The 11,634-nt window shown below is 38.1% G+C and overlaps 1 long non-coding RNA gene across 1 annotated transcript; it reads right to left on the reverse strand.

Annotated features, from left to right (window-relative positions):
* Positions 1-526: 526 nt before the first annotated feature.
* LOC135076561 (uncharacterized) lies at positions 527-11,217 on the reverse strand. The gene is made up of 3 exons (XR_010258301.1): positions 11,059-11,217; positions 1,194-1,475; positions 527-850 (listed from the first exon to the last, which is right to left on the reverse strand). It is a non-coding gene; the product is annotated as an uncharacterized LOC135076561 (long non-coding RNA).
* Positions 11,218-11,634: the final 417 nt, after the last annotated feature.

Below are 11,634 nucleotides of genomic sequence, written 5' to 3' on the forward strand. Positions count from 1 at the left end.
GGTTTAGTGTCGAACAACTGTAAATTAGAGAAAGTGTGACACATAATGACAGTGGGATCTGACCCTATCCTATCCCTATTTTTTGAAGAACTGACTGGTCAGTTAATATAAATATGGTCAGGTGGTGGATGATTATGCGCGGTGTCAGCAAAAAGTATATATCCTTTCTCATCGATCTTGATCCTGGCTGGGCATTTTCCTCGCATCTTCTTCGAGCACCTGAGGTAATTGCTGGTGCGGTTGACGAAGGAATAGGTGTAGCCTCCCAGTTGGATCACGTTGCCCCGTGGTGTCGACATGGCCATGATTGCATCAGCACAATATTCTGAAAATTTTAGAAATGTTAGCTGATGTTCTTTGAATTTTACAGTCATAGCTACAGATAAAATCTTCCACAAAACGAACGACTATGAACCTTATAATACAACATTTATTGGAGAAACAAAAACTAAAGGGTAAGTAAGGCGACAAAAAAATTAAAAACATTTAATTTTGTAAAGTTTTTATTTTATTTATCTCATTGAACATGAAAAATGTTTTCTTATAGGCAAGCCCTATCATATCGCATGCAATTCAAAATGTAAATGAAAAAAATATTATTTTTTTAATCAACTGGTAATCTTCATGTAGTAACCAGAATTCATCTGACAATACACTGGGGGTTTATGGTTATGGTCATTTTTGCTGTACACCACCTCAGTCTCGTCTTTGTTGAGGAAGATCCTCGCTTCACAGCCTTTCAGCCTCTTGGAGCAGTACCAGTGTCTCGCAGACGTTTGAGCAAAGGTATACTTGTTGGCCATCAGCAGGCGTTTTTTCTTTGATAACTGAATAAATTTCACTTCTGTATCTGTAAAAAAGATTAACAATTTCCTTTTATTGATTACCCTACATCAGACTATACACAACACAAAATAGCTTGTATTATAATGAGATAAGAACCCAGTGTTTCGCTTGATATTATGTTGTTGTTAGTACAACAAAAACAGATTGAGAAATATACAAAAAAAAATCGTCACATTCACTTGAAAGTCGTTTATTTAGAAGAAGGGAAGAAAGAAAAATAAATAAAAGGAAAATACTTTAAAAAATTCTTATTCAATCATTATCATGGCGCATTGCGCACTGTGAGACCTCATAGTAATGTTTGTGAATACGGGCGTTATTGCTAGCTATCGGAGGCTAAGACTCACTTTGGGTCGCTGCGCCAGATTCGTCATTATCATCTTGTTCGTCTTAACTGGACATCTTTTTATACAGCCCACTTTGAAGGCGTTTGTACACAGGCGGGGGATGGTCATGTTCAAAGCAGCAGGACGCCACTTCTTTCTCGTCCGCAGTCAGGCTGACCCTCGCCTTGCAGCCTTTGTGTTTCTTGGAGCAGTACCAGTAGTTCAGGGCTGTCTGGGAGAAGGTATATCCATGGGCCATGAGAAGACGCCTGTTACCTACAATGGTGATAAAACCCACGCCATCTGGAAGCAAAAACTTAATGCTTAGGTAACTTGTTTTTTTTTAGCAGAACCAGACAGGCACTTTTTTTTAATTATGGGTCAGGCAGGAGGCAAACGAGGAAAACTTGACCGCAAAGCCACCTGATGTTAAGTGAGAGGCAGTCTTATACTTTAATACGTCGCAAACCGTTACTAATAACAAAAAATAAAGCCAAATCTTGTTTCATGAATTTTTACTAGGACATAAACAGAAAGTATCGTTATAATAATAATGAGAAGCTCACAAAATACAGGGTGGAAACGATAAGTGATCTCACTCGATTATTTCTAAACTATACAAGGTATTGAAAAAATGGTTACTGATCCTGAAAGTGCTTCACGAGCTCTTTCAAATGGTACCAATAATAGGTTGCAGAATAAACTGAAACTATCCGAAAATTCAATGTTTCCAGCTTCCATACTAAATGTATGCCAACCACACAATATTAGAAGTGTAATTTATTTTTTGTTAAATAATAAACTTAAAAAGTCGGTTAAATAAACTCGTAACTTGCATCTTATTTGAAATTATTTGTGGAAAACATAAGTTTTAGGCTTTACTTGCTATAATATTATCAAGATCATCTCTTGAGATGAGTGCCATGACTGTGATAGTACTAAATGTATGGAAGATGGAAACATTGAATTTTTGGATAGATCCAATTTATTTTGTAAGCCATTGTTGATACCGTTGGCACAGAATAAGTAATAGTACAGGTACAGAAGGATTACTCCGCAAGACGATTTAAATAAATGCGAGTCTTGCTGCGACGCGATACAGTGGAATTCAGCTCGCACAGCACTACGTACCTACAATTTTATTCACCTACAAGTTTTGTCTCTTTCTATCGCGTGCCTCTGAACTCTTCTTACGCTGTTAGGGTTGCTGTCTAGTGAAAAAAATAATTAATCTACTTATGTCATGAGGTACGTACCTCATGACACGTATGTATGTAAGTACGCATTCATTATGGAAAACCTTGGGAGAGGCCTTTGTCCAGCAGTGGACGTCATTTGGCTGAAACGAACGAACGCATTCTGAGCAGTAGTCATGGTAGGTTAGGTTCCTATACTATCCTAAGAATTATTGATTACCTACATGGCCAACATACCTTTCAGCATCTTTGGGAAGCGAAAAAAAAGATAAATCCGCTAGATTTCTTTTCGAATTTAAACACCCGAACGCCGCATAATATTTCTTTCTCTTTATGTCCATTTTCAACCGACTTCAAAAAAAGGAGGAGGTTCTCAATTCGACCCGTATGTTTTTTTTTTTTTTTTTTTTTTTCTATGTTTGTTACGCGATAACTCCGCCAATTATGAACCGATTTGAACAAATCTTTTTTCAGCGTATAGGTAATACCTCAAGGGTGGTCCCATTTAAATTTAATAATAAAAAAACAACCCCCAAGGGTGGAAAATTGGGGATGAACTTTTTTATACGCAATATCTCCGCCGATTATAAACCAATTAGAACGATTACTTTTTTGTTGAATAGGTATTATCAAAAGGGTGGTTTCATGCGAATTTGAAGAAAATATTTCACCCCCATGGGTGGAAAATTGGGGATGAACTTTTTTATAATATACATTAAGAATATGGTCTCAATGTACTGCCTACCTTCAGTGGTAACATCAAGGTAATAATTAGTTAACTAAAAAGCAAGAAATAAGTTAAATTTTATAAAAAAAAAATAAAACCGACTCCAAAAAACCTACACTAAAAAGTAGAATAATAATTACTAATTACCTACTTATTTATTAGGACGAATTATTAATATTTATGTAGGTATACCATGATTGATACTTTTGGAGTCGGTGCAGGCAAACTTTACATGTTTCATAATCTTGGCACCGACTCCAGAAGTATCAATCATGGTATACCTACATAAATATTAATAATTCGTCCTAATAAATAAGTAGGTAATTAGTAATTATTATTCTACTTTTTAGTGTAGGTTTTTTGGAGTCGGTTTTATTTTTTTTTTTATAAAATTTAACTTATTTCTTGCTTTTTAGTTAACTAATTATTACCTTGATGTTACCACTAGGGCATGCATTATTCGTTCGATATTGGTATTCGAATATTTCGAATACTAAAATTTATGGTATTCGAATACTTCGGATAAAACGATTTTTTCGAATACTGCTATTTTCAAAATAATGTAAATTAAAAGAAACACTTTTTTGTCTATACCTAATCATTTTAATTTGGATCAATTTGCGTAATACAATCATCTACTTCAATAACTACTTGAAAAAAAAAACGCTGCAGTCGAAGATATTTGAAAAAATACTGTTGAAGCCCCAGATCGGTGATCTGATACCTGAACACCAATTTGGTTTCCGGGAAAGACACTCCACAACTGAATAGGTCTATAGAACCATAAACCTTATCTCAGAAGCACTAGAAAAGAAACGCTACTGCTCAGCTGCGTTCTTGGACATAAGTCAAGCCTTTGACAAGGTCTGGCATAAAGGGCTCTTGTACAAACTGAAACAGAACCTCCCATGCCCGTTCTACGAAATTCTTAGGTCGTATTTGAAAGACAGATCTGGAGACTCTTGTTCTGCCCTATGCAACATAACGTCCGGTATACCCCAGGGTAGTGTCTTGGGGCCCGTGCTATACCTATTGTTCACCGCAGACCTACCAACAACTGCAAATACATTCACAGGAACCTTTGCTGACGACACTGTAACAATGGCAACACACGACGATCCAGTCACGGCCTCATTCTATCTCCAGAAAAGCCTGATGGAAATGGAGAAACGGTACCATTCATGGCATATTAAAGTGAACGGAGACAAATCTGTGCATGTTCATGTAACCTTCACTCTCAGAAGAAACTCCTCCTGCCCACCGGTTAAACTTAATGGTATCCAAATACCTCAGGCTGAGCCGCTGAGGACGTTAGGTATCTGGGCTTGCACTTGGACCGCAGGCTAACCTGGAGAAAGCATATATTATGGACAAAGAGGAAGCACCTAGATGCAAAACTAAGAAACATGATGTGGCTTGTCGGAGGCCAGTCACAGCTGAACACCAGTAGCAAAATGATGGTCTACAAACCTATCTGGACCTACGGGATACAGCTGTGGGGAACAGCTGCCAACTCCAATCTCGACATAATGGAGCGCTTCCAGGCAAAAGCCATACGTTTGATTTACCAAATCCCATTATTAGCAACAGGCTCATCTCAGGAAATAAAGAGCCACACACTCCGCTACAAGGATAAACTTTCAAATCATCCAAATTCATCAGACCAACAACTCATGACCATTGAAGGCTTCCTATTCAGCAGACTGCAAAGAGCTAGTGTCAAGAGTCTCCTTAGTAGATTCCAGGACAGTTGAGAAACCATGACCACTGTGTCTGACTCACTGGACTCCTGCTGATTTACTACAAACGAAAAATCTCATTACAACAGGAGATAACTACACCATAACACTAGCACCATCGGAAACCATATGTCTGGCACTTTTACCTTTTTGGCGAATATTGGTTGGCACTTGAAGGGATATCTGCGATTGCGCGCACTTGTCCATTCATCTAACCTTACCGCTAACTTCTTGCCTGCAGTTTTAATAGTTTTAAGTTTTATTAAGTAGTTTGCGGTCAGATATTTTTACAAGTTTTTAATAGGAAAGGCGTATTCGTATTGTTCGAAAAGACCGAATAATTATATAGATGCTATTCGAATAATAAATGTGGCGAATATCCGAATAATATGGATATCCGGATATCCGAATTGCATGCCCTAGTTACCACTGAAGGTAGGCAGTACATTGAGACCATATTCTTAATGTATATTATAAAAAAGTTCATCCCCAATTTTCCACCCATGGGGGTGAAATATTTTTTAAATAATACTTCGATCATAGAATTAGGTACTACAACGCACGCCAGCAGCGTCCTGACGGGCGCGCGCGTGACACTCGACTGATATAATACCCGCCGGCGGGGCGCTTCGCTGTAGGTAATTATACTACGTCGTTGCATCCTCGAGATTTATATAATTCACTATGTAGTCCGCTCTTCAATGTACCGGGCACCAAGCACAACTTTAGAGATATAAAATAAAATAAAGGATTCGTACTGACTCCCGTAGTTACTAGTACCATTTTCTGCCGCTGCACGCGCTGGTGGCGCGCGCGCGCCGCTAGAACCGTCATTCGCTTGTTTTGTGCGGGCATCATAGCATCAAATCCATTAAAATATTATTTTACGTTTATATGTATCTACGTATCAATAACCACTGCATTACCAATATGACTGTGACCGTACCTGGGTATGATTGCCGATTTAAAGTAAGATTTTTTTTGTGAACTTTTGCAACAATTGTGTCTTGGTACTATGATGCGATCATAGTCGTACACATTTTAGTACTGCGATGCGATCGTAGTCATGTTGAGTCATTTAGTACCGTGATGCGATCACGGTCTGACTTAAATATTCTATGAAGCAATTTGGTGTCATGATGCGATCATGACCTTTGCTTGTTACACAGGCCGCAGCCAGAGTAACTGGTGCTCTGAGGACTCTCATCATGAGGAAGACAGTCCAAATTTGGTTGACATAGATTCTGATGAATTTAATTCTCAAACCCCTGTTAGATCATCTGTTCATAGGGTGGATGTGCACAATGAAGCCCCACCAACGGGACTTACATTACCAGAAACTACATCGATAACTGGGGGTGCCCCTGTTACACCGGGAGCTAGTAATACGGTTCCATCAGAAGGTATTAGTGATCCGAATCCATGTTTACCAGTTGATATATTGGAAGCACTGGGTAATCCCAAAGGAAAACAAGAGGTTTTCGGTCCGAAAATTCAAGAGGAAGTCTCTAAACGTTGGGGACGTATCATATGTGAAGGCCTGAATAAAGATCAAAAGAAAGAGCTCACGGAGAAGATTTTAGTGCCTGAAAACATTCAGCTGGTCAAAGCGCCGAAGTTGAACCCTGAAATCGCGTCGGTATTGCCAGAATCGACCAGAAACCGTGACAAACGTCTAGAGAAAGCCCAAAACTACCTCGGACTTGGCATTTCCGCCTTGACTACTTTGACGTCATGCCTGATCGAGAAAGATATGGAGAAAATGGAAATCATCAGGAGATTATCGGAAACAAATCAGATTTTACTGGATTTACATTTCGAAAATACCCTCAATAGAAGGAAACTTATTACATACACTTTGGACAAGAAATTCCTCGATATCATTCATGACGTACAAAGAGATTCACTCCTTTTTGGAGAAAATCTTGCGGATAAAATCAAAGCATCTAAATCTGCCGAAAAATCTGGACTCCAGATAAAGAAGACTCCTACACCTGACACAGGAACAACTAAGAAGCCTACCGTTCAACTGGGAAACTGGAGAGGCCCACCTCGTCAGGCCCAACGTGGAAACCGGCGGGGTGGGGCCAGGAGCCAACCAGCTTACCGATCGACGAAGAAATCTGTTCCAGCGACAGATCGCTACCAGGATTCGTCGAAGTCCCGGTCGAGACCGCCGTCCAAAACCCAATAGAGGTATTACCTCACTCAGGTAGATTGAAATACTTCGTACCTAATTGGAAGTCTATAACAAATGATCCAGTTATTTTGAATGTTATATCTGGGTATAAAATACCCTTAAACAAACCTGTTTTACAAACGGTTATACCAAGTAATTCGAATTTCTCGGATCTGGAAAAACAAAATTTACGTAAAGAAATAGAAAAATTATGCGAAATCGGCGCAGTGAAGCCATGCGATAATGAGCCAAATCAATTTTTGTCTAAAATATTTCTCATAAATAAATCAGATGGAAAATATAGATTTATCCTTAATCTTAAAAGCTTCAATAAATTTGTAGATACTCACCATTTTAAGATGGAAGATTATCGCACGGCCACTAAGCTGATGTCGCAAAACTGTTTTATGGCTAGTGTAGACCTCAAGGATGCATACTTTCTTATAAATATGCACGATTCGTCCAAAAAATATTTGAGGTTTAAATTTGACCAAAAAACGTTCGAGTTTCAGTGTCTACCGTTTGGACTCTCGTCAGCTCCATACATTTTTACTAAATTACTCAAACCAGTCGTTAGTTATCTCAGAAATAAAGGTTTCCTTATTGTAAACTATTTGGACGATTTTCTTTGCCTCGGAAATTCTTATACGGATTGCTTAAATTGCGTTACCGAGACAGTTAATTTATTGATCAATCTGGGATTCGTTATCAATCATGAAAAAAGTCGATTAGTCCCGAGTCAATGCCGACAGTTCCTAGGTTTTGAGCTTAATTCTGTTAATATGACCATAGGGATTCCTATTGAAAAACGAAATAAAATATTAAATTTCACTTTGGACATTGTCAAGAAGGAGATTATCATCATTAGAGATTTTGCCAAATTTCTAGGGGTACTTACCGCTGCGTGTCCTGCTATAGCATATGGATGGATGTATACTAAGGTTCTTGAAAGAGAAAAGTATTTAGCATTAAAAAAATGTAATGACAATTACGATTGCAAAATGAAACTTCGAAACGTTGTAACTAGCGATCTTATTTGGTGGGAACAACACATAATGATGGCTACAAATTCAATTCGCAGCGGTAAATACTCACTAGAAATTTACTCTGATGCATCCTTAACCGGATGGGGTGTGATGTGCAATGGCGAAAGGTCAAACGGTTTCTGGGATTCAACCGAGTCCAAATATCATATTAACCTGTTGGAGTTAAAGGCAGCCTTCATAGGCCTGCAGTGTTTTGCAAAGGATATGCGTGATTGCGAAATTTTATTAAGAATTGATAATACAGTTGCCATCTCTTACATTAACAGGATGGGTGGGATTCAATACACCCACTTAAATGAAATTACACGTCGTATTTTTTTTTTTTTTTTTTTTTTTTTTTTTTTTATGTGATAGGAGGCAAACGAGCAGACGGATCACCTGATGGTAAGTGATTACCGTCGCCCATAGACACCCGCAGACCCAGGGGCGTTACAGGAAATGGTGTGAGGAGAGGCAATTGTATATCTTTGCGTCATATATTAAATCCAAAGATAATGTCGAGGCTGACGAAGAGTCCAGACGGACGAATATTGATACAGAATGGAGTTTATCATCTACAGCATTCCATAGTATTGTTGAGAAGTATGGAGTACCTGATATAGATCTTTTTGCAACTCGTTTAAATTCTAAATGCAAAAGATATATATCATGGAAAAGAGATCCATTAGCTTTTAATGTAGACGCTTTTACTGTTGACTGGAGCCCATATTTCTTTTACTCTTTTCCTCCCTTCTCTCTCATACTGAAATGCCTTCGAAAGATAATTAACGAAAGAGCGACTGGAATCATGGTAGTGCCTTACTGGATAAGTCAACCATGGTATCCTTTATTCCAATCCTTGATGTGTAGAGATCCGATATACCTTCATCCTGATCGTAATTTATTACTATCTCCTTACAGAGAACCTCACCCACGATGGAGAACTCTTACCCTGGTATCATGTCTGTTATCAGGTCAGCATTTTCACGACATTCACTGCACCCAGGAACAATAGACATCATGATCGGGTCTTTATCGGAAAACTCTCTTAAGCAATATAATGTTGCCTTAAAGAAATGGTGGCTTTATTGCCTATCTAGAAACGGTGATCCACTTCTTAATAATATACCAATGGTAATGGAGTTCCTAACAAACGAATATAATAACGGTGCCAGCTACTCTAGCTTAAATTCCTATCGTTCAGCGTTAGCTTTAATATTTGGAAATAATTTTGGTAAGAATGAAATAGTTACTCGATTTTTAAAGGGAGTTTTTCGATCCAGACCTAGTTTTCCTAAATATCAAACTACATGGGATCCAAATATAATATTAGATTTTGTCTCAAATCAGTTTCCAAATGAAGATTTGTTATTAGGTCAGATTACTAAAAAGCTGGCAGTGTTGCTCGCTTTGTCATCAGGACAACGAGTTCAGACACTGTCACTCATTAGAGTTTCAAATATAAGAACGTATGACTCATACATCGAAATTGTTATCGATGATTTCATAAAAACATCAAAACCTGGACGCCCTATGCCTAGACTGATTATTCCATTTTTTCCAAATAAGATACAAATCTGTCCGGCAAAGACGCTCTCTTCGTATTTAGAAGCTACGCGTAATTTACGTTCATCATTAAATTCAGACAGACTATTTTTGACAACCCGAAAACCTTTTCAAAACGCAAGTTCATCCACTATTAGCAGGTGGATTAAAGAAATCATGAATGAAAGTGGGGTCAATATAGAAGTGTTTTCAGCACACAGCACGCGACATGCGTCGACCTCGGCAGCTCATCGCCACGGAGTATCGATAGATCTCATTAAAAGATGTGCAGGTTGGTCTGGAAATAGTCTAGTCTTTGCCAAATTCTATAATCAGCCTTTAAATTCGCCCAATGAGAGCGCCTTTGCAGAAGCAGTATATGATAGTATGTGATGATTGTTAGCAAAACTAATTATCCTATCTAAGTTTAGATTACTTTGTTAATTAATGTAGTCGTCCCTTGTGTTTTGCAATAAAATAGAAGGACTTTATTGTAGACATTTTATTTACTATTTAAATTTTGCAAGAGCTCTAAACATCCTACATAGTGAATTATATAAATCTCGAGGATGCAACGACGTAGTATAATTGATGGTTAAACAAACTTACCTTGTGATGTTTGACCATAATTATACGAGGCGTTGCATCCGAAGAGATTTATAACCCACCCTTGTTGAAGTACAGATACTAACCCAGTTTTTCGTTAGCGCAAAACACCCATGACGCATCATTGCAAAATTTGTCTCTAAAGTAATGACGGTTCTAGCGGCGCGCGCGCGCCACCAGCGCGTGCAGCGGCAGAAAATGGTACTAGTAACTACGGGAGTCAATACGAATCCTTTATTTTATTTTATATCTCTAAAGTTGTGCTTGGTGCCCGGTACATTGAAGAGCGGAATACATAGTGAATTATATAAATCTCTTCGGATGCAACGCCTCGTATAATTATGGTCAAACATCACAAGGTAAGTTTGTTTAACCATCAATTATCGGATGTACCGCGCGGAGTGAGCCAGGCCTGCCGTTGGATAGAGCTCGTGAAGCACTTTTAGGATTAGTAACTAGTTTTGCGATATCTTGTGTAGTTTTTAATATTATGTAACTTTACCAAATGTATGGAAGCTGGAAACATTGAATTTTCGGATAGTTCCAGTTTATTCTGTAACCTATTATTAGTACCGTTTGAAAGAACTCGTCAAGTACTTTCAGGATCAGTAACCAGTTTTTCGATATCTTGTATAGTTTACAAATAATCGAGTGAGATCACTTATCGTTTCCACCCTGTATACAGATCTAGCCATACTACAACTAAAAATACAGTGGAAAGTAAAATCAGTTCATATAATCCCCATAGTATTATCGGCAACAGGCGTAATACCCAAATCCTTAATAAAGAACCTAGACATTCTGAAATTAAAAAATAACACCTATCACGTAATGCAGAAAGCTGTAATATTGAATACATGTAGAATTACCTGGAAATTTTTGGCCGACGCGCGCTCCACCTGCAACGAATAGTAAGTAATTAACTTCATACCAATACAATCCACTTGGTTTCGACCCGTGGATAACATTAATGTAAAAACCCTGATTTGTCGTGGATTGCATAAATGTTGGTTTTGTTGATTTGTTGTTTTGTTTTTATTATTTTTGTGTTTGTTTTTTATGGGTGTACATTTTCGCCGCCCCCTTATTGCGGTTCCCGCCGACGGACAGGCACTTTACGGAGTGCTTCTCCTTCGGCGGTAGGGCGCAGCAACGTCAAGGGACCCGCTGAAAATCGGTGTCGAGGCATGCCCACGGCATGCCCCGATTAATGCTGAGCGGGCCCCTATTTGACAGCAGGGCACAATGTTTCTTCTTTTTGTAATATATGTAATGTTGCTCTGTTTGTCAAATAAAACATTTTTTACTTTACTTTTTACTTTACTTTTAATACCGGCATTTAAAAAATATTGCGAATTTAAAACAATTCTAAAATAATAATAAGTCTTTTTTTAATGTATTTTTATTTTATTTTTTTGATAATTTACATTGTAAAAAAATATTTA

This window comes from Ostrinia nubilalis, chromosome 12 (genome assembly GCF_963855985.1).
Source record: "Ostrinia nubilalis chromosome 12, ilOstNubi1.1, whole genome shotgun sequence".
In the NCBI taxonomy this organism is placed as follows: Eukaryota; Metazoa; Arthropoda; class Insecta; order Lepidoptera; family Crambidae; genus Ostrinia; species Ostrinia nubilalis.